At 37.1% G+C, this 24,619-nt stretch overlaps 1 protein-coding gene and 1 long non-coding RNA gene across 8 annotated transcripts in view; both read right to left on the bottom strand.

Moving 5' to 3' along the window:
• SLC25A21 (solute carrier family 25 member 21) overlaps window positions 1–24,619 on the bottom strand; it is a 480,180-nt gene that overhangs the window by 422,691 nt on the left and 32,870 nt on the right. The gene's annotated exons all lie outside the window — the stretch shown is intronic.
• Window positions 1–24,619, bottom strand: part of LOC122239588 — a 150,637-nt gene that overhangs the window by 102,975 nt on the left and 23,043 nt on the right. For 5 of the 7 annotated variants that reach the window (XR_006218810.1, XR_006218808.1, XR_006218807.1 and 2 more), the window contains exon 4: window positions 19,242–19,345. The exons of 1 other annotated variant lie outside the window; for it this stretch is intronic. This is a non-coding gene — a long non-coding RNA (uncharacterized LOC122239588). Of the gene's footprint in view, window positions 1–3,495; window positions 3,572–19,241; window positions 19,346–24,619 lie in introns of all 7 variants that reach the window. One more of the 7 variants, XR_006218809.1, reaches the window with a different exon arrangement.

Below are 24,619 nucleotides of genomic sequence, written 5' to 3' on the forward strand. Positions count from 1 at the left end.
AAAATTGTAATACATGTGTGGCTTTTTCTTCTTGGATTTTGCCCAGTTCTTTAGGATTTCCTGCTCTTTTACCTCCTCTAGCTGTGGCATTGTTGTCAATGGGAAGGCTGGAGAAATATTAAAAAGAGTGGTGGTTAAAGGCAGGAGATGGAAGAGAGATCAAATAAAAAGTTCAGAAGTGTATGTCACCATGTTAGCCAAATAATGGAGAGTAAGGCCACACACTGAAGCATAGGAAAGAGTTAGATTTGGAATCACTCATGCACCGAATAAAACAGATAATGAACCTCTCAGTTTTCTGAGCATCAAATCAGCAATGACTTTAGTTAGAGGTGGTCTGACTGAAAAAGTAAAAGCCTAAAGGACTAAAAGGAAGTGAGGTGTCTGATCATGAATACAAAATAGAAGAACAACATGCTGTGGTGGGGCTAAAGGTATGGGCCTTTTTTCTCAGAGTCAAATCACCACAATGCAAACTACGGGGGAATTGCTTTTCTGCATGTTTTCCACCTTGAGACTATGCTTTTTTATTCTATTTTTAGTTTTACGAAAGAACAAGGCGAGTCGAGGGTCAGTGTGGGAATAAATCAAGCTCTCCATTCCAAAAGGAAAAAACAAAACAAAACAAAACAAAACAAAACAGATACCCTGAAGTTTTAAGATGAAGAAACCAAGTGATCTCAAGCATAACACAGATTACTTATCCTTACAAAAGACACAAAGGTCTACTAGTAGAGTAGAATAGAATTAATAGAATTCCATTAGAAGTCAAAAATTGCTAGACTATTATGATGAAGTCCTATTTCATCACAAATCCAAAATGCTCCAAGATGGAATTAGCTTGCTAATGCTCTTTTACCATGTAGATGTTAATAGTGCCAAATACTAAAACAACAATAAGATCATTGTCACTCAATAGCACCAGCACATCATTAGTAATCTCAGACACAGATATTCAAAGTATATCAAAAAGTAGACAATGCAAGAATTGATTCAGGAAATGTGCTCTGGAAATGAAAAGAATGTTCTTAGATAAATAGCTTTTAACTTTTCCTTTTAAAAAGTAGTTATCAGGGTCAATATTCATATTTTTATTTATCAAGTACATATAGTGCCTATTAAGTGCTAGACACTATTCCAAGAATTTTACTCATTCAATACATATAACATCCCTATAATGTAAGTATTATTATTATCATCCCCATTTTACTAAGAAAGAAACTGAAGCAGAGAGGTTAAAGTTCCTGACGTGTGCCCAAGAGCTCACAACTACTGAGTGAGATTTCCAGGATTCATACGAAGTCATTCCCTCTCCTACTACTATTATATGTATTCATATATACTTAGCAAGAATAAAAGGGGAAGTCTGAGAACCACAGAGAAATGGGAATATGTGAGAAGCAGTTGTGGATCCTAGTAAAAGTGACCAACAGGAAACCAACAGGTCTTGGTTTCCCAGGGGCAGTCCAAATTCATACCTATTGTCCCAGTGTAATTATTAACACTATCCCTTGTCATTGTCAATAGTGTCCAAGCTTGGACAATAAATTATATGGTCAACCTGTTAGAAAGGCCCTACTCTACACCAGGGGTGAGGCTCTGAAGCCTTGTTATCCATGAATTTATTTATAAAATGAGAGTGTTAATTTTTGTTCTCTTTCTGCCTCCCAAGATGACAATACTGTGGCATTATGCAGAAAATATAGATGTAAGATATTTTGAAATATTACAAATGTCTGATAGCTACATAGGGAACTACCAAATGCTGGGCTCCCATCATGTGCAGCACCTGAAGGTGGATGATTTACTTTGTTAATGGACTCATAATGCCTTTTTCATTCTTAGAGAACAAACATTTGTGATAGAAACCTTGGTGTCAGATAGAATACAAACACATCATTGAGCCATTCTTAACCATCATTACTGAACCAGAAACTATGTCAAGAAATTTGAAAAGAAAGCTTTGCTAATTTCATTATATAATATCCACTTTATGGTTGACTCATTATTTCCACATAAGCAAGAAAAATAAGCAGAATAAAAAGAATAAACTGTTTTGTTATTAAAAAGGAAGTTTAGAAGGCTAGTACTGCTAAGTAACATCAGGAAAAAAAAGCAATGGATTCATTTTACAAAAGAAAAAGAGATATTGAGATATCTCAAAATATTGAGATATTGCTGTTATAGCAATGAGTTGAAATTCAAGAAAATCACCTATATATTGAGATTTAAAAGGTGTAAGCTCTATCATGGGGTGTATCTGTGTGTGTGTGTTTGTGTGTGTGAATCTCTTTGTATTCTGGCTTTTTGGTATGAAAATTCATAAAAAGGGGAGAAGGAAGAACATCTAAAATGGGCAAAAGTATTATATCCTTATCTTTTTGTATCTTTCCTCAGTTCTCACTTTTTGTTCCCTACTTTCCATCCATTCACTCCCTCACACAAATTTCTGACATATCGGCCATTATATCAGTCCATCACTTCCTTTAGTCCTCTTTAGTTTATCATCTCACGAAACGTCTTCATCTCTTTGGTTGAAAATAGGGAAGAGGGGTGCCTGGGTGGCTCAGTCAGTTAAGCATCCAACTTCGGCTCAGGTCATGATCTCGCGGTTCATGGGTTCAAGCCCAGTGTCAGGTTCTGTGCTGATAGCTCAGAGCCTGGAGCCTGATTTGGATTCTGTGTCTCCCTTTCTCTCTGCCCCTCCCCGCTCATGTTCTGTCTCTGTCTAAATAAATAAATTAAAACGTAAAGAAAAAAAAAAAGAAATGAAGGGAAGAAATCTAAGTATGTTCATTGCATTAAATTTTTTTCTTAAAAATTTTCCCTATATGCAAAAGCGGAGTTTGGGTCTTGGTTTCCTCCTCTATAAATCAAGAAATTTCAGTCTGTTGATTCCTATGAAATTCACAGCTTTGTAGGTATATCATGTGATGTAAATATATCATGTGACTGGGGAACTGAAGAAATGCTTCAGAATGAGACAAAGAGATCTTGGTGGGGATGAGTCTATCTTGCCTTGGGGAAAAACATCACCATAACAATGAACTCCACTTCAATTAAGCAATAAACCTCTCATCAAACACAAAAAAGGAGCAAGAAAGGAAACAAAGGCGGAAGACAAGGAGGAAGAAAGGAATGGAGGGAGGGAGGGAGGGTGGGAGGAATAAACCTCTTGGTATATAAAAACGTAAGTGTCAGCTTTGTTGCATTCCCATAATATCTTGATCTGTTAGTCATTAGAATGTGAAATACAAAGCCAAAATACATAAATGCAATTCTGGCTTTTTCCAAAATCTTTTTATCTTCATCTGTCATAAAGAGCAGTTGTGAAAGTAGATGATGTCATACAGTCAGAGGACCTATGTGCCAGCCTTAGCTCTACCTCTAATTAACTGCCCAAGAATAAGCAAGTCACTTGGCTGTCACAGGCCTGGGTTTTGTTGTCGTTCCTGAGGCATCTCTCAGAATGGGAAATAATGGTAAGGATTATACCTTCAGTTCACAACTTGCTTGCATTATGAAAATGCCATATAGTTGACGAATCCTTTTTTTATAGATGATCTGAAGTCTTTGAAAAAGAAAATAAAAACAGAAACATAAATCATATTTTGTCAGATTTCTCATAGAGGTGTGAAAACTATTTACACTGAATGTCTAAAACCAAAACAGCTTAAATGTATACAATGAAAGTAAACTATTATAATGTTATGAAAATATTTTGAGTATTCTTTATAACATCATAGTATTCCAAGAACCAGAACTTCTGACTTTAAGTTGACCTGTGCTTTCCATGAAGAACGTTTTCATACTTGTGGGAAAAAAAATTGTAGAACTCCTGTAAAACAATAGCTTGTGAACACTACATCAGACTTTCTAACCATGCTCTAGGGAATCCAAGAGCTCATTTCCTCTGAACTTCTATTACTTATGTTTTATGTTAAGAGGTTATATTGGTTCGCAAAGGCATTAGTTAGCCAGAAAACTAGTCTCCAGAGAATTTGCTTCATTATTAAATGTAAAATAAGATACTAAATAGCAGGATGAAGGCAACTTTCACATTTACCAAAATTACCTAATAGGCTTACAGGGAACAGGTGAGTATGATGTGATTCTGGAGTATTAAGCACATCCACTTGAAATACACAGGCTCTTCTAAGCATGCCAGAATCATCATTTTTTATTTCTTGGAATCAAAAGCACAGCATGTACACAAACAAGTTATGATAAAGATACAAGGAAGGCAGAACTTGCTTGGAGTGAAGAGCTCAGTACAGAAGATGAAGGTGTCACTCGTAACCCATTTCTCTCCAGGCCAGCTTCTGTGCTGAGCTGGGGTCAACTCCATCCACACAAGCTCTGGGCACCATTATTCAGTTTTATAAGGGGACCCACCATATTGTGCTCAATCATTGTCAGTTAAATCCATGGCAATGAAAATATTTCACTCCCAGACGACTGTTTATCAGTAATTGGTATTGATATATAATATTATCAATATAATAATTGATAATATAATATTCACAATGGAGCAACAGCTTGTTTGAACTAACACCTGTACATATTACTTGATTTTTGAAGAGACTATAAACTGCTGGAGGAACTTGGTTTTCCATTTTTTTGCCAAACCTCACTATATAATTCCAAAAAAGAAAACAACTCATTTTTTTTAATAACAATGACAAATTTTTGATATAAGAATGCTTTGGAGCTAGTGCACAGAGTAGTGGTGAGATATCCAGCCCAGGGGTGAGGGCTCTGCCTTGATATCTTTAAAAATCACTTCTCAGCAAGCCTTAGTATTTTCATCTACAAATTAAGGAAGCTAGGTTCAACGGAAGGCTTCTAAACTTTTGTTAGGATAAGAACGCTTTTTGCCAACAAATCTTACTAATGAACCCTACCTGTTAAAATGATAAGAGTGAACCTGCTTTCTGGTGGAAAAGAGGGTAGAAAACCTAAGCTTCATCAATCACTTTCCTGTCTACTCTCCCCAATTCAGACTGCAAACCATGAAGCTTTAGAATCTCTAAGGTCCTTTCTATGACTCCATGTGCATGACAAAGACAATAAATAAAGCAGATGTTGGTTTTTAAAAACTGATAGTGAACTGTCTGAAGGTCTAGAAAAGAGTTTAAGAGAAAGATTGAGAAGAAACAAAATGATGGCCATCTCTAAGTGATTCTAGATTCTGGCTACTGGAGGCCTTTCTTAGAGAACACCTTTTCTCTTAACTATCACTCATTTCTGGTTTGAAATGTCAAGGCGGGGGTGCCTGGCTAGCTCAGTTGCTTAAGCATCCAACTCTTAATTTTGGCTTAGGTCATGATCTCACCATTGTGAGATCAAGCCCCATGTTGGGTGCCACGCAGAGCATGGAAGCTGCTTGGGAGTCTCTCTCTCCCTCTCTGCCCCTCTCCCACTTGCACGTGTGCACACGGTCTCTCTTTCTCTCAAAATAAATAAATAATGTAAAAAAAGAAAGAAAAGCCAAAGAAGTCAAATTTTAGAGTCTATTAGGAAGAATAATTTTATTTTAATGAATGTCCGATCTCTTATCTGTATCAGTTCACTCTCCTCAAAGACAGCCAAATTATGTTGAAAGTATAGGTTGCCACCTGAACATTTTCTCTTGTACATAATAATTCTCTGTAAAACATCCCTTAAAGAAACGAATTACAATCTATTCAAAGATGAAATCCAAAATAAAACAACATTAAGTCTGTTATTATGAGGCAGTCTGAGATAATACTAAGTTGAATTTACAAAGCAAATTGCTACTATTTTGCATTCAGGAAAGATTTTTCTAATGGAAAACCTGAATGTTGGATGAGCTGGAAATTTGAAACAAATTTGAGGACAAATACTGAGATAGAAAAAAAAAATTTGTTTATTCTTTCATTTAACATGTTTCTATATCCTTCCTTCCTTTCTTTATTCTCCCCTCTTTCTCTCTCCTTCTTCCTCTTTCTCTCTTTCTCTCTCTCTCTCTGCTTCCCTTCCTCTCCATCTCCTTTAATTATATTTTACCTTGTTCCAAAAAGGATTAAAAGTGATGGGGGCAATATATTTCACAGAATAAAAAAGTTAACCTATAGTTTGCAGGCCCAAAGAAAGACCACAGGCTCCTCTGTAAGGCATAGGCCACTGTGAACACTGGGTATTTAGACTGAATATTAGCATTGCCATGACTATAAGTACACAATAAGAGAGAGGAGGCAATAAGCAAAGAAGAGTAAAACTAAAGAAAGAGAAAGAAGAGAAAAGGGGAGAAGAAATAAGGAAAATCATAAATCTGAATTAGAGATCAAAACTGTCAGAGACTACTTTGGCAGAGACCAATAATTGTCCTCCCAGTGTTCATTCTCCTCTTTCTTCCTTTTGGTAATAGAACACCCCACCATTACCACTTACTTTTAGCTGGACACATAATTGCTCATCCCCAACTATACTTCCCAGAATCTTCTGCAACTAGGCATGGCCATATGACTAAGTTTCAGCGAAAGGAAGTGATGTAAGGAATTTCAGGTCATTTCTTTATTAAGGAAGTTGCTTCCCCTCCTGACTTAGACCACTCCACCACCAGTTCAGGCTGAAATGAGCATACAGTGGTGATAATCCAGATTTTACTATGTAGATGGGGACCACACTGTAGGGAAACCAGAGGAAAATAGAAATAACCTATTCCTTGATCTTATGGAACAGACACTCTGGTTTGCCCTCCTTCTTTTTGGAGTTAGTGTATTTTAGGGTCTTTTTATTATAGCAGCTTAGATTATATTCTAATTAACATAAGCTCCTTTACTTTATCAATGATTAAAAAATGGAAACAGTAATATAGAGATAGATTCAAAGAGACAACACCCAAAAAGTGCTTCTGCCTTGATGTTATGAGGGTTAAAATCCTCAGCTCAGTTCTTAAAGTGTCAAATCCACTAAGAAAGATTCATAGAGTGATTCTGAGGGTTTCCACAGACACTTCGGATAGGTCAGATTTCAACAGGCCAAAAGAAATTTCATCAGAAGGTTGAAATCATTCACCATACTCATGTTAGCTATGGCTGTCTACTAGTTTCCAAGTATATGAAGCTTAAAAATACACCTTTTTTTTCCTATCACACAAACATCTCTACCTTGCCATTTCATTTAGAGGGATGGATTTGGGGTATAACTGATCACTAATTTTTGGTCTCTTCACTCTTTAATTCCATCCTCATGGCAATAAAATACAGAGTACTAGAGTGGATTACAAAGATTGTGTACACAAATGGGGCAAGCACAGACACATTACACTGCATATATGTAGGCACAACCCACTTACATTTTATTTTATCATTGAGATTGCCTTATTTCCTCAGAGTCTTTTTTCTAGTTATTGGGAGAATATCATACACTGTGAATTATTAAAACTTACACTTTGAAATAATAATGCTAAATTCTCCTCCATTCTATATATTTTATACCTGTTTGTATATTTGCTACTAAGATATTTGAAAGCTAGTTTTGAGTCCAACATGAAATAGTATTTATATATATTTTAATAATACAGGTAATTAAACATTAAAAGTGGTAGGGAAAAGTTGGTTAAAAACAATGATGTAATAAAACTGTTTAGCATATCTTCATTTTCTTTAGACTTTTAATTGTTGCTTTTCCTCCTACAATATCAAAATAGAACATACAGTTACAATCAATGTGTGATGACAAATGGTCTCAGGGTTGAGTTTGCATTCTTCTAATTATATTGGCATTTATAAGCTAAAAAGATAGATGTAATCAACCACCCTCAGACAAAAGTAGGATGACTATTCTGGCGAAATGTTCAAACCACATTAAGCCCTAATTTGAAATGATGTTTGAAAGAAAGAAATGCAACGAGGACCAATTTATTTGTACAACAACTAAAAACTGGACTCACTAGACATAGTTAAGAGATGGAAATAATTAAATGTGTTTGTTTTCAAAACAGACCAAGTATATCAGAAACTTAGAAAGTAAAAAAATAAAAAAAATTTTAAAACACAATAATTTCACTAGACACTATTATTTGTTGGTGTGCAATACTTATAGCATTTTCTTTGGGTCCTCTGAGGTTGTTCTAATAAAACATGCTAATTTTTTTAAATTTTTTTTTAACGTTTATTTATTTTTGAGACAGAGAGAGACAGAGCATGAACGGGGGAGGGACAGAGAGAGAGGGAGACACAGAATCTGAAACAGGCTCCACGCTCTGAGCAGTCAGCACAGAGCCCTACGCGGGGCTCGAACCCACGAACAGTGAGATTGTGACCTGAGCCGAAGTCGGACGCTTAACCGACTGAGCCACCCAGGCGCCCCAAAACATGCTATTTTTAAGAGTTAATGAATTATCTGTTTAACTTCACATCATCAATGTATCATAAAGCCTCATTCTAATTAGCAGCATATGGAAGAAAGTAGCTGTGAGGAAGTGTAGAACAACTTAATGTCATTTTATTGGGGGGAATATTTGTTTCATTTTTGTTTTCCAGAAAAGATGAAACTTGATGCTTCCCTTTTATATTCAAATCAAGTTTCTATGGTATTCTGGTAAAATTGTATCATGTGAGTTCTTTTGGGTATGTATCTGGACACACTGGGCACTTCAGCTGAAGATAACAATTGTTCTGCCTCCAAAGAGATTAAATAATGACATTTCTATCCAGAATAGTACCCTGCTCCAAATTCGGGATGGCCAGATACCAGCATATCATCAAGTCTTTGGCTAATATATATACCTTGACTACTCAATCAAGGAGAGTTTCTTCAAGACCAAGTGTCCTAGACTCTATGGAGTCTTCTCCCTTGGGCTATGTCCTGTCAAGCCTGGCTAAAAGAGGTGGTTCTTAGCACACCATAATGAACACAGGTCTAGGAAGGTAGACCCACCAAAGCCCTACTGAAGTTTGCCAAAAACTGATGCTACGGAGTATTGAAAACAGGATACAGCCGTTTTCAGTTCTCCTCCTCTGCATCACTAGTTTGTAGAAGGTAGATGAACATTTGACTGAATACACATCAAGAGGGATTTTTTTTTCTATAACCATCAAGGATTACACATCTCTAAGCAAAAGTATATAAAGCTTGCCCCTCTGTGAAAGACACAGGAATGCCTGGTAAGAAAGGGAGAAAAAACTTGCTAATTTTTTAATCTCATTACTCCCTAACTCCAAAGTACTCAAAAGGCTCTCCCCAAGGCTTTTAACTTTATGTAGAAACACTAACAGTTCAAGTGCACAGCATTTTCCTAACACTAGTCGTACCTCCTAGAAATCCATGTAGGGTGAGGAATAGAAAAATAAATGTAAAAAAACACGCTAAATAACTTTACATTAAAGATTTATTTATGTAAACTAGAAGTTGTTCAGAACAATCTAACACAATGATAAGAAAGTTCAAAAAGACTTTTAAAGGATGAACTATAAAAAAAAAAAGTTGGGGGGTACCTGCATGGCTATGTCGGTTGTGTCTGACTTCAGCTCAGGTCATGATCTCATGGCTTATGAGTTCAACCCCGGTTGGGCTCTGTGCTGACAATTCAGAGTTTGGAGCCTGTTTTGGATTCTATGTCTCCCTCTCTCTCTGCCCTTACCCTGCTCATTCTCTCTCTCTCTCTCTCTCAAAAATAAATAAACATCAAAAAAAATTTTTTAAGTTGTAATTATCTGAACAGGGGTAGTCATAAAACTTAAACCAGTCAGCAAACAGTAAGTGAGCACATATTATGTATAAGACACTTTGTTTCAAAGTATCATGACAGATAACATACAACCTCCCACTTCTACCCACTTCACAGGATGAGCCTAGTACTGAATGCACAGACCTATGTCCTACCCAGCGTAGCTAAACTTTAACTCTTCTTTTTTCTAAATGTTTATTTTTGAAAGAGAGGGGGAGAGAGAGAGAAACAGAGACAGAGACAGAGACAGAGAGCGAGCACAAGTGGGGGAGGGGCAGAGAGAAAGGGAGACACAGAATCTGAAGGAGGTTCCAGGCTCTGAGCTGTCAGAACACAGCCCGACGCGGGGCTTGAACCCATGAACTGTGAGATCATGACCTGCGCTGAAGTTGGACACTTAACTGCCTGAGGCACCCAGGCACCCCAATTAGAGCCTACTTTTAATTGGAGTTTTGTGAGTAGTAAGAACTACCTTACCATGCCTATACATTCACCATGTATGCATCTCACCACACACAAGATTACAGTGGTACTAAAGTCATATGTTACATTCTCTAACTTCACCATTACATTTTAAGTCCTTAGGCATGCTATTGGAAGCCCTTACTAGTCAGACCTCTCCAAACTAACCAGAACATATCCTTTTAATAAAAAATAATAGCTATGTTCTCATTTTCAAAGTTTGCGATTAAAACCTACAGTGAAAGAATCCAGCTGAGAAGAAATTTCCTTTTGGTTCAAAAAAAAAATAATGTCATTAAATTTATCGGAACAATATGAAATGAAGATGTTGTTGTTGGGTCCTTCACATATAATGGAAACCAAATAGGCTTGCTGGCTTAGTTAAATCCATAAATTATTCGTCACATAACATTTCAACAATAATTTTAAACATATAAAAATTAAGGTACAAAAGAAAATCCCACTATCAATGACAATCAAACTAAACAATTACACATCTTTTGCATGTGATGTAATTGCCCAGATTTCAAAGAAACCACATAATCTCACGTGTTAAAATATTGCTTTTACATATTTTAAGCATGGCAGGATGGCTTTTCAAAATATAACTTGTAATATTGGGTGCCATTCCAACTGCTGTTTTGGATCCTTTGACATGGCAGCCTAGTTTGCTAATCTTGGCTTATTCTTTTAAAAACAACTTAACTACAACATTACGTGGTAGCATTCTATCTTTCTCATGGGTTATAACCTAAAAAATGTAGTGTTAAATTGCTTTCAATATTGAAAAAGGGCACTGTTATTCATTTTGTTTTTCAACATAGACCTAAAAGGTATATGAATCATCCCTTTTGAAACTTGGAATGCGGGCAACACAGTGGATGTGAATGGAGACTAAGTAAACAATTCCTCCCATCATCTAAACTTTTTTTCAGGGCATCAGCCCTAGAAAAAGTCATTTTCTTAGCAGTAGCCTACTGCCCGAAAAAAGAGAAATGGTAAAAAATGTATTCCCAGAGAGCAGCTTATTTCCCATAAGATGTGGCTCAGTGAGGTATTTTGTGCTCTGGAAACGTCAAGTTAATTCTTTCTGCCAAAGCCTTAGGAAAACAGGCATATCGTAAACACACTATTGCATTTTAGAGCTGGTCCTCATTTTATTTTAGAAGAAGGTTGTTTCTATGTGTCCCATAAATTGGCATTCTTAGATGTGCAGAAAGGAGTATAAGTAATTTAATAGTATCTTTGTCTGACAGATCTAATATAACATATATTAGAGCACTCTTTCATTCTCCATATGGGATTACAAAGGGAAGCGAGGGTAGAAAATAAAATCCCAAGAGATGAAACTGAATTTAGCTAACATGATACTTCTTTATGAAAAATGTTAAGCTACTTCAAATAGTATCCAGTCCGAGCTGAGGCTCAATACTGCCATCTCCTTCTTAAATGCTGAAATACAAGGAACAATCTCAAGATAAAAATATAGGATAACAAAGCAAAAGTAGCTACTGGACACATGAAATATACCAAACACATAACTTCTCAGTTTGTCATTCTGGAAGAAAGGTCCAACCACTAAAGATTGTATATATGCTTTATTAAATAAACAAATATTTTCACCAACAAAATGACTACTATTGTGTTTGTAAATTCTCCCCTTCCAAAAAGGTAAAACACACAACTAACTTATTCATTCTATTACTGACACTAGTCCAACTTATTTTTCTTATTTTGAAGACATTTAAGCATTGAGACAACTACTAAGGCTCACCTTAAATGTAGGCAGAGAATTCACTGAATTTTCACTGAATTTTAATTTTCACTGAATTTAATTTTAGGGCTCTCATTCTCTGACTCTGACTCTAATAGTTTCCTTACCTAGTAACTGATACCTGGAAATCCCCCACTAGAATGTTTTCTTTAACTTAAAGCTTTGAGCTCTATTAAAATTCATACAGCTCACTAAGAGGTAAATTTATAGTGTGTTATCAACTATAAGGATTTTATTGTGCATTGTTCTCCAGTAGGGTGACAATAAGTTCCTGGATAGTTCTGGTTGATGCCTGTTGTCCCAGATTAATATTAAAAACTCCACTTTATCAGTCTGATAATTATTTGATTTTCCTAGTCTTAGCTCCTTCTTGAAGAAGAATTTATCAAAAAAAGAGGAGACCATTGTGGCAAATAGGGGGGCTCTACAAAAGTAAGTGGGCAGAAAGTGAGAAGTAGAATGGGAAGGTTGAGGGAATTATTTAGGTATTACGTTTATAGGAATTAAGGGTCAAAACCCATGTAGTATGAAATGCAATACAATCTTAATTGGCAACAGTAAAAATATATTTAGCTAAAATAAATATTAAAGGACCAATTTATCACCAATTTCTTGAGCAATATGTCTTTTCCAAAAGAACAAAAATGCTAATTTTGAATTTCTCATTCCATACTGAATAGATCACTACTACTGAAACCATTTGTCAGATCCAAAACAATAATTCAGAATCGGCTTGAGAGAATCTGAGGTTCTACCATATGCATTTTCACCCTGTTTAGCAAAACACCTTTTCTCCCTCAACTATCTTGAGATCTATAAGAGAAGCCTAGAAGAAATAAGGGAAGCTACCACCACGTTAACTGTTGGACAGGTTACTCATTGACAAAACAGCTCCACTGCCCTGGCTGGTACACAAAACTCTCACATCCTTAAAGGTGGGGTTCAAATTTAAGAAGGGCCATTGACCCAGGGAGGGAAAAGAGGACATGCTCACTTTTATTGAAGGAGTTGTAATGGACCAATGCTCTAACAACATGAGTGGTAGGAGATTCAGTATTCAGACATTAGAAATAGGAAATAAGAAACATTTTTGTGAATCTATCAAATGAAGAACACACTTCACATAAGCTACAAGAATTATATTAAAACTTAACCACACACACAAAAATAAAACTTAACAACAAAAATATAATAATATGTATGATGTTTTTATACCTTCTAAATTCAGTAAGTCAAAACTTCAAGAAAGTTTTTTAAGTAAACTGACTATGAAATGAACCAGACTCAAAAGAAGTTTCCCTTTCCTCTTATAACCAGAAATTTTTATATGAAAGTTACTGGACTGGGGCACCTGGGTGGCTCAGTAGGTTAAGCAACCAACTTTGGCTCAGGTCGTGATCTCACAGTTTGTGGGTTCGAATCCCACGTTGGGGTCTGTGCTGAAGCTCGGAGCGTGGAGCCTGCTTCAGATTCTGCGTCTCCCTCTCCCTCTGCCCCTCCCCAACTTGTGTGCTCTCTGTCTCTCTGTCTCTCTCTCTCTCTCAAAAATAAATAGTAAAACAACTTTTTAAGTTACTGGACCAAATTCTCTCTTCACCTACCACCTCCAAGTTTATTCAAGTTGGGCTTTAGACCTTTTAATGAGAAGCATATATTTTACATGCATTTAATGTCATCTGAAAAAACATCTTAAAAATCTATGATAAAATGCATTACAAAAAGCAAAAAGTGAGAGATGTGTTTAAATGACCAAAGAGGACTTATTCGATGTTCATCCATACTGCCTTTAGTTCTCTGAGAAAACAATGCTGATTTTAAGTTCTCTATTTTTTAGCCAGAGTTAGAAACAAAGGACACCAAGCACAGCTGCCAAATTGCAACACATAGGTAGACACAGGTGAGGCTACTTGATGTCACACAAGGAGCACCATATCTGAAGACTTCCCCTTGGTCCCTTGCATAGGTGCTGCACACTATGTGTCTACCATTCCTCAAGCCTCATTACCAGGCATGTTGGCTCAATTGTAGGGGAAAAAAATGTCAAGGGAAAAAAATGTAAAACAGAGCTAGGCTGTTTTACCTAGTGGTTGCTTTTGGTGTCAGTAAGCGGCAACATTCCCATTGGCAGGCCCTGCAATAATAGAACACTACACAGAAGTTTTTCCACGTATAAGTCAGTAGAAAAAATACATATTCTGCACCTTGAAGAGTGAAAATATTCTAACTGGTATAAACACTGCCAGCCTCATCATTCTCTTAACTCCTCCTCTAAACGGAAAATTGAAAGTGCTGTGGTAGGTGTTAAAGAACTGAGGTTACTTGCTAAATGAGGGCGGGATACTCTGAAGCTAATAAAGTCTCCGAATACACACTTCTCTTTGCAAAGAGGGTCATGGCCAAGGCTTTTTAACCATCATGACTTCAGGAAACACCCAAAAGGCATACTGAGGATGACCATGCACCCTTTAAAGGTGACTTTTAAACTTTGTCAGAATTCAAGAACATTTTTTTTAAATTTTTTTTAATGTTTTATTTATTTTTGAGACAGGGAGAGACAGAGCATGAACAGGGGAGGGTCAGAGAGAGGGAGACACAGAATCTGAAACAGCCTCCAGGCTCTGAGCTGTCAGCACAGAGCCCAACGTGGGGCTCGAACTCACGGACCGCAAGATCATGGCCTGAGCCGAAGTCGGCCGCTTAACCGACTGAGCCACCCAGGCGCCCCTCAAGAATATTTTTGACAAGTTCCTAGATACAGCTTGTTAAAATTATCGAAAAAAAGCACCTCTGGTTTTTCAGGATATCGTATTGGAGTGATCACGTCTTCAGTTATTTGGTCCTTTCTTTTGACCGATTACGTGAAGGGGTGTGACTTTTACCGTGAAGTAAGTTGTGTGAACATCAGCTCAGTTAATATTCTTAATCTCACCAGGGCACCTGGGTGGCTCAGTCGGTTAAGCATCCAACTTCAGCTCAGGTCATGATCTTGCAGTCCGTGAGTTCGAGCCCCCCTGTCAGGCCCTGTGCTGACAGCTCAGAGCCTGAAGCCTGCTTCAGATTCTGTGTCTCCCTCTCTCTCTCTCTGTCCCTCCCCTGCTCATGTTCTGTCTCTCTCACTCTCAAAAATGAATAAATATTTTTTTAAAAAATTTTTAAATAAAAAATATTCTTAATCTCACTGACTTATTGGGTGGGAATAAAATAGCATGTAAATGCCAAATAAGAGGAGGGAAGTATAAAAAGAGCGAGAGAAACACGTAAAAATTTAGCAATGTATGGATACCAGCATGTAACCTGTATTAACTAAAAAGTGCTGACCTTACTAAATACCATGAGTGGAAAATTCATGCTGGAGAAACTGACTCCCTTCCTTAGACTTCATCTCATCTCATGCTCCAATCTTTCTTTCTTTCAAGAGCCAGCTGGAAAGTCATGTCCTTCATCAAGTGTCTCCCAAAGTCCAGAGGCAGAAGTAAATTCACGTCTGTACAGGCAGTAGTCTCTCTCATGCTCTATATTGCCTTTTTTTCTTCTTTTCCCCCTAGTTTTACTGCAATATAGCTGACAAGTAACACTGTATTAGTTCAAGGTGTACATCATAACGATTTGATAGATGTACGTACTGTGAAATGATTACCACAATAAGGTTAGTTAATTAACATCCACAATTTCAAATAGTTAGATTTTTTTTTCTTCTATGAGAAGTTTCTTTTTCTTGTTATGAGAACATTTTTCTTTCTTGAGGAACTTAACCATCTTGATGATCTCCAGAAAAATTAAGATGATGCCTTGTCCTAATAGGCCCCTAACTCCTTCCTGACATTTCTGAGAATGTCTCTTTTGACAGGGAATAATTCTTTTTTTCTTGTTGAATTCCTCTAATTGTTTATAACCCTTACATTAAACTACTTTGTAACTCTTACCAACAGATCTAAATTATGCATTCTAGAGTTACATGCAAGTCTAATCTAAGTTTCATAGTACAATCCTTCATTATGTTTTATTTTCCAGACTAAACACTCCCATTAGAAATGGATTCTAGACCCCTTATCATCGTTGTCATCCATTTAAATGTATCTTACATTTTATCAAGACCTTCAAATCTTCCCAACAGAAATAGAAAAGAAACATAAATAAGAGAATACGATGACAATAATAAATATATGAGGTGAAAAAAGTACTACAGAAACACAGTGGAAGAAACAATTACCTGGCTTAAGAAGTGATTAATTATTATACATTTTTTAATTTTTAAAAAATTTTTAATGTTTATTTTTGAGAGAGAGAGAGTGCATGAGGAGGGGAGGGGCGGGGGACACACAATCTGAAGCAGGCTCCAGGCTCTGAGCTGTCAGCACAGAGCCCAATGTGGGGCTCGAACTCACAAACCATGAGATCATGCCCTAAGCCCAAGTCAGACACTTAACCCACTGAGCCACCCAGTCATCCCAAGAAGTCATCAATTATTAATCAATGAAATAATTAAATAAGACTAAATTGGGGCCAGATAATCCTAAGAACTCCCCTTCAAACACCTATTTATGGGTCACAGTTTTCCAAGATATATAGCAAATAGTAAACAAAACTAGTAAGAGCTAACATTGAACATATGGCATGTACCAGGCAGTGTGCACACACTTTTTATATATCAGATAATTTAATCCTCACAATAACCCTTTAAGGTAGATATTATCATTACATCAATTTACAGGTGAAGAAACTGAAGCTTTACAAACTGATTTGCTGAAGGTAACAAGTAAATGGCAGAACCAACACTCCACCCAGGCGTATCTGGTTCCAAAGCCAAAGCTGTTAAATCTCAAACTATATGGCTCACTTTTAAAAATAAAGACAGACAGGTTGGTAGGTAGACAGAAAGGCAGAAAGATGGATGGAAAATTAAAAAGGGGATGTGGTCACATAAGTTTGGAAAACTCAAGTTATATAAAGAACAGGGAACTGCTTGATTTCTCCGAACCTTTAAAATGCTGATTTACATGGTCAGTCCTCAACGGGGGGGATGTAGTACACCAAATTTTGTACTGTGTTTCCCAAATTTACTTAAATAAGTGCATCTTTCAGGACTAGTGTTCTATAACACACATTTTGGGAAATGCTGTGTTAGATTAAGAACAGCTCTTTAAATTTTTTTCCAGCACATTTGTTTAATCTGTTATGAATCTACCCACTAGTGCTTGTGCAAGTGAATTTTCATAACTAAATTCTTAACTTGGGCAACCAACTACCTGAATATAGTCTAGGGAGTAGAGAGGAATGTGGCTGGACAGTAGCTCATTCTTTCCTTTATTCATTCAAAAGAAAGTAATGAACAGCTACCGTGAACTAGGCTCTATGCTACGTACAGGGCATACAAAAATGGCAGTAACTCAACTCCTTCTGTCAAGGCGCTGATTGTATTGCGGGCGACGCAGATGGAGACACACTGCCCATCTCAAGGAGCGTAACTCACACTGCAGACTGTGTGCACAGTAGCCTCATGTAGAAGCTTAGAATGGACACACGCAAAGAAATAATACTATATACTGTGATGAACACAACACTGAAATCCTAAACAAAGTTCAGATTCCAGACAGAAGGAAATGTAACTCCATCTGAGGATCAGGGAAGATTTCACTATAAGATGGGCTGCAGCCTCCTTCTCTTTGCCCTGAATACCAACAGCAGTCCAAATATTATATTGACTTTCTTCTCTCCCACTGACAGAGAACTTATTTTTCAAAATACCATAAATCAAAATTATCAATAACCTCAAAATTGCTCAAAAATTGTTCTTTTTATAAAACAGTTTGAATCCTTGTATATATAGGCCCATATACCAGACGACAATTTGCCATTATGTCTTCAGTATTTAAAATTCAATGTCAAAAAAATAATAAAATAAAATAAAATAAAATAAAATAAAATAAAATAAAATAAAATTCAATGTCAAACAGACACTTGCTTCCCTAGAGAATAACATGTGTAAAACATGTGCCCTATGGTGTAAAACATGTGCCCTATGAATCCTTAGGGCCTATATTCACAGATAATGAGAAATTACTTCTATAATGTAATGAGTAAGAAGAATGTTAAAAATATCAACTGGTTGTTTTCTAAGGCATTTTAGTACCTGAAAAACTTCTCCACTTGGAAAAAGAGAAGACTTCAAGATTGTTGCAAAGTCCCCTAAAGTGACATCTTGGACTAATTTAATCTGGGGGGCTCAGGGGAAGGAGATAAAAAGGAGTGACACTAAAATGAAGCCAGGCTGGGACGCCTGAGAGGCTCAGTCAGTTAGAAGTCCGACTTCTGCTCAGGTCATGATCTCGCTGTTGCCAAGTTTGAGCCCTGCATTGGGCTCTGTGCTGACAACTCAGAGCCTGAAGCCTGCTTCTGATTCTGTGTCTCCCTCTCTCTCTGCTCCTCCCCACCACCCCCTCACACTCTGTCTGTTTCTCTCTCTCCCTCTCTCTCTCTCTCTCTCTCTCTCAAAAATCAATAAACATTTAAAAAAACAAAAAAAAAATGGAGCCAGGCTGAGTGAGCCTGCTTTACAGTAAATGTCCTTCCAATTCCTCAATTTCAATCATCAACAATGAAAACAAGCACGTATAACTGACAAGGTAAGAATGTCCAGGTCTACAGAAAGCAAAAAATGTTATTTTCCTTGTTATGGAGCAACTTTTAAAAATAAAAAATAAAAATGCTACAAATCAATATGCCACTTAATGCCATGTGCCCCACCACACACTCCCTCTAACTAGGGTCTCAAAATTTCCTAGTTAAATAAACGATGTGTTGTAAATAGTGAAAAACTGGAAAGAACGATATATCCAACAACAGGGGATTCAGTAAATAAATTTTGGAATACTTTTATTAAAAGGTGGTGTTTATACTCATAAAATGATAAATATCCTTATACTATAACTTAAACATATGAAATTTTATTAAATGTATCATGAGATTCCTATATATAAACACATAAACTAAAGACTAGAAGGAAATGTATCCAAATAACTATGAGTGATTTTAATTTTCCTCATTATGCTTTTCTATATTTTCCAAATTCCCCAAATTAAGTTGTATAGGTTTTAAAAGAAAGAAAAATTGCTATCCTCTTTAAGGTTCTTCCTTCTCATTTTATTTTTCCTTCAGGGGGCATTGATTTAGGACATTGGATAATAACAGAATTTTAAATTTCATATCACCTTTGCCTAATGCTTACAGTTATATTACAGGGCACATACAACACTAATAGGTTTTCCCAATATATTATTGTTACCTATAGCAAAGATAAAAAATATATACCTAAACATATGGTTGGGCTGTAATGATTCCTTTCTTGAACTGAAGGGTTTGATTTCCAAGGTTGAAAGTATCAGTAAGACCACTTTTGGTTACAGATGTTACCTCTCTGCAAATACAGGGTAAAGTGTGAACAGGATCTGAATGGATGGCTATCAACAGAAAGCTCTGCACTAGGTAAAAGCCAGGCCACCAAAGCTCTAGTTCTGGTTATGCTACGAAAAGGCTGTGTGACCTTTGAACCAATCACATCTTCTTAGAGTGTCAGTTTCCATATATGTAAAATTGGGAAATTAACATTTTACTTCTCCAAGGAAGGACTCTACTAATACGAGGACTGCAAATGCATATATACTGGAGAGTCATATACAGAACAGAGTGATACTTAGGTCAATTTAACTGCTTAGAAAAGATTCTCTAAAATTCTAGAATCTGTAATTTACAAACTCCTGGTCTGCCACTAGCTAGAAGTTTTTCTGAAAACCATTTGATCTACTAAGACCACCGTAAAACAAGGCAATGAACTAGATGATCTCTACATTTCATTCTAGCACTAAATCTATGATGTGGAATTGAAATATAAGTCTAGAGAGGACAAAGAGAAAGTAAAAAAGGATTGCAATAAACATGACATTCTCTGGCTTCCTTGTTTTTACAATGGGTTAGATTTTTTTTTTTAATTGTGTTACTTGGTGGAGGGATAAGTAGGGGTAACTCCTGCATTCCAGTTGATGGTAGAAAGCAATTATTAAAAAAAAGAAAAAAAAAATTATGATTAGGTTAAGAAGCAGAAAATCAGTTACCCAAATGCTATTACTTTACAAACAATAATTAGATCCAGGTGTAACCATCTAGCACTTTCTGACAACTAGAAAGCACTTAATATTTACTTTATGAGTTATGATTATTGTTGTTCTATTTGAATAAAAATGGACTAGGAGCAGGCAGTCCTCAATGGAAGATCCTGGTGTTCAGAAATCCCTTCCCTGTCTCTTTCAAAAGACTCCAAGTCTATGGAGCCATTAAACATCATTATATGTTTATGGTCTAGCACCATGGGAAGGAATCAACTGCCCAAATATTGTGGCAATGTCTCCCTAAATTGAGTAAGTGTCAAAAGAAACTGAAAGTACCTAACAATTTAACATATAACAATTGTTATAGGAACAATTTGTTCATATAAATTAGGCACAATTATGTTTTCCAATGTATGACACATGATATCACAATCTTAAAAAATCTGGATACTATTTAAGGATATGGTCCCAAAGTCTTTCATCATATCTCTTTTTATCCTACATACAACTGGGAAGAGAGAAAAGATGGCAGCATGGGAGGATGCTGGGCTCACCTCGTCCTGCTGATCACTTAGATTCCACCCACATCAGCCTAAATAACCCAGAAAACCGCCAGAAGACTAGCAGAACGGACTCTCAAGAGCCAAGCGTAGACAAGGGGCCCATGGAAGAGGGTAGGAAGGGCAGAGAAGCAGTGTGTGCTACAGGGACTGGCAGGAGGGAGCCAGGGTGGTGGAGGGGCAGTCCACCAGGCAAGGCAGAGCCCCTGAGGTCTGGCTCACAAAAACGGAGGGTATGGACTGTGTGAGTTCTAACAGCCAGCGGGACTTAACATCTGGAATTTTAAAAGTCAACAGCTCTGCTCTCGAAGAGAGGGGAGGGAGAGAGAACGCTGCAAGGGAGAGCTATTAAGTCCTGGAACAACAGAGCTCGGAGGGGGACAAAGGCGCTGGCAAGCACCATTTCCCTCTCCCATCCCCCAGCCAAAATTCCAAAGGGAACCAGTTCCCCTCACCTAAGGTGCTTGCACCCTGCAAATGCCCAATGCTGTGCTTCTGTGGATCCACTCCTCCAATGGGCCTGCCTCCCTCCTGGTGCTGCAGGGCCCCTCCCACAGGGGACCACCAATGGCAAAGCTAGCTAACCTGCCCTTCCCGCCCCTGTGCACCTTCGCGGATCCACCCTAATATGCCCTTGGCCAGATCCCATCGAAGCAGCACCACAAGCCTGGCAGTGTGCGAGCACCCCAGACAGGGGCCACACCACTCCACAGTGAGTCCTGCCCCTGGGAGAGGGGAAGATAGGTACACACCAGTCTGACTGTGGCCCCAGCAGCGCCTGGGGGCAGCCATGGGGTCTGACTGTGGCCCCACCCACCAACACAAGTTTCTCCGACAGCACAGGGGAAGTGCCCTGCAGTTTGGAGCTACCTCAGGGACTACCCAAAATGACCAAACAGAAGAATTCTCCTCAAAAGAAACTCCAGGAAGTAGCGACAGCTAACGAATTGATCAAAACCGATTTAAGCAATATAACAGAACAAGAATTTAGAATAATAGTCATAAAATTAATCACTGGGCTTGAAAAAAGCATAGAGGACAGCAGAGAATCTATTGCTACAGAGATCAAGGGACTAAAAAATAGTCATGAGGAACTAAAAAAAATGCTATAAATGAGTTACAAAATAAAATGGAGGCAGCCATAGCATAGATTGAAGAGGCAGAGGAGAGAATAGGTGAATTAGAAGATAAAATTATGGAAAAATAGGAAGCTGAGGAAAAGAGAGATAAAAAAAAAAAATCCAGAAGTATCAGTGGAGAATTAGAGAACTAGGTGAAGCAATCAAGCAGAACAATATCCATATCATAGGAATTCCAGAAGAAGAAGAAGAGAGAGAAAGGGGCTGAAGGTGTACTTGAACAAATCATAGCTGAGAACTTCCCTGATCTGGGGAAGGAAACAGGCACTGAAATCCAAGAGGCACAGAGAACTCCCTTCAGATGTAACTTGAATCGATCTTCTGCACAACATGTCATAGTGAAACTGGAAAAATACAAGGATAAAGAGAGAATTCTGAAAGCACCTAGGGATAAACAGGCCCTAACTTACAAAGATAGATACATGATGGTAGTAGCAGACCCAACTACTGAAACTTGGCAGGCCAGAAAGGAATGGCAGGAAATCTTCAATGAGATGAACAGAAAAAATATGCAGCCCAGAATCCCTTATCCAGCAACTCTGTCACTCAGAATAGAAGGAGAGATAAAGGTTTTCCCAAACAAACAAAAATTGAAGGATTTCATCACCACTAAACCAGCCCTACAAGAGATCCTAAGGGGGACTTTGTGAGTGAAATGTTGCAAGGACCACAAAGTACCAGAGACATCACTACAAGCATGAAACCTACAGACATCACAGTGACTCTAAACCTGTATCTTTCAATAATGATACTGAATGTAAATCGACTAAATGCTCCAACCAAAAGACACAGGGTATCAGAATGGATTAAAAAAAACAAACAAAAAAAAAACCCAAAAAACAAAAAACAATAACATCTATTTGCTATCTACAAGAGACCCATTTTAGACCTGAGGACACCTTCAGATTGAAAGTGAGGGGATGGAGAACTATCTATCATGCTACTGGAAGTCCAAAGAAAGCTAGAGTAGCCATGCTTATATCAGACAAACTAGACTTTAAATTAAAGGCTATAATAAGAGATGAAGAAGGGCATTATATAATAATTATAGGGCCTATCCATCAGGAAGAGCTAACAATTACAAATGTCTATGCACCAAATACGGAAGCCCCCAAATATATAAAACAAGTAATCACAGGCATAAGCAACCTTATTGATAAGAATGTGGTAATTGCAGGGGACCTAATACCCCACTTAAAGCAATGGATAGATCATCTAGACACAGAATCAATAAAGAAACAAGGGCCCTGAATGATACATTGTATCAGATGGACTTGATAGATATATTTAGAACTCTGCATCCCAAAGCAACAGAATATACTTTCTTCTCCAGTGCACATGGAACATTCTCCAAGATAGATCACATACTGGGTCATAAAACAGCCCTTCATAAGTATAAAAGAACTGAGATCATACCATGCATACTTTCAGACCACAATGCTATGAAACTTGAAATCAACCACAGGAAAAAGTCTGGAAAACGTCCAAAAGCATGGAGGTTAAAGAACACCCTAGTAAAGAATGAATGGGTCAATCAGACAATTGGAGAAGAAATTAAAAAATATATGGAAACAAATGAAAATGAAAACAACAATCCAAATGCTTTGGGATGCAGCAAAGGCAGTCCTGAGAGGAAAATACACTGCAATCCAGGCCTATCTCAAGAAACAAGAAAAATCCCAAATACAAAATCTAACAGCACACCTAAAGGAAATAGAAGCAAAACAGCAAAGATACCCCAAACCCACCAGAAGAAGAGAAATAATAAAGATCAGGACAGAAATAAACAATATAGAATCTAAAAAAACAGTAGAGCAGATCAATGAAACCAAGAGTTGGTTTTTTGAAAAAATAAACAAAATTAATAAACCTCTAGCCAGGCTTCTCAAAAAGAAAAGGGAGAGGACCAAAATAGGTAAAATCATGAATGAAAATGGAATTATTACAACCAATCCCTCAGAAATACAAGCAATTATCAGGGAATACTATGAAAAATTATATGCCAACAAACTGGACAACCTGGAAGAAATGGACAAATTCCTAAGCACCCACATACTTCCAAAACTCAAACAGGAAGAAACAGAAAATTTGAACAGACCCATAGCCAGCAAAGAAATTGAATCAGTTATCCTACATACAACTTACAATAAAAATATTGTCTACATTTATTTTTTAAAATTTTTACTGAGGTATAATTGACTTACAATACCCTGTTAATTTCAGGGATTATTCATAGTGATTCAATACTTTTATGCATCACAAAATGATCCCCATAAGCCTAGTTTACCAACTGTCACATAAAAATTACAATATATTGACTATATTCCCTATGTTGTACATTACATCCACATGACTTTATTGTGTTTTTTTTTTTGCTTCAAAGAGAATAAATTCTGCTTTATTCAACTATATAATACCATTTTTCATAGAATGTGCTTTTATTTATTTTTTATGTTTTTAAAAGTTTTTATTTTAATTCCAGTTAGTTAACATACAGTGTAATATTAGTTTCAGGTGTACAATATAGTAACTTAATACTTCCATACATCACCTTGTGCTCATCACAACAAGTGCATTCCTTAATCCCCATCATCTATTTAACCCATCCTCCCACCCACCTCCTCTTTGGTAATCATCAGTTTGTTGTCTATAGTTAAGAGTCTGTTTCTTGGTTTACGTCTCTCTCTTCTTTTCCCCTTTGCTCATTTGTCTTGTTTCTTAAATTCCACATGAGTGAAATCATATGGTATTTGTCTTTCTCTGACTTATTTCACTTAGCCATATACTCTCTAGCTCCCTCCATGTCATTGTAAATGGCAAGATTTCATTCTTTTTATGGCTGAATAATGTCCCACTGTGTATATATACCATATCTTCTTTATCCA

Source organism: Panthera tigris, chromosome B3, assembly GCF_018350195.1.
Source record: "Panthera tigris isolate Pti1 chromosome B3, P.tigris_Pti1_mat1.1, whole genome shotgun sequence".
Taxonomy (NCBI): domain Eukaryota; kingdom Metazoa; phylum Chordata; class Mammalia; order Carnivora; family Felidae; genus Panthera; species Panthera tigris.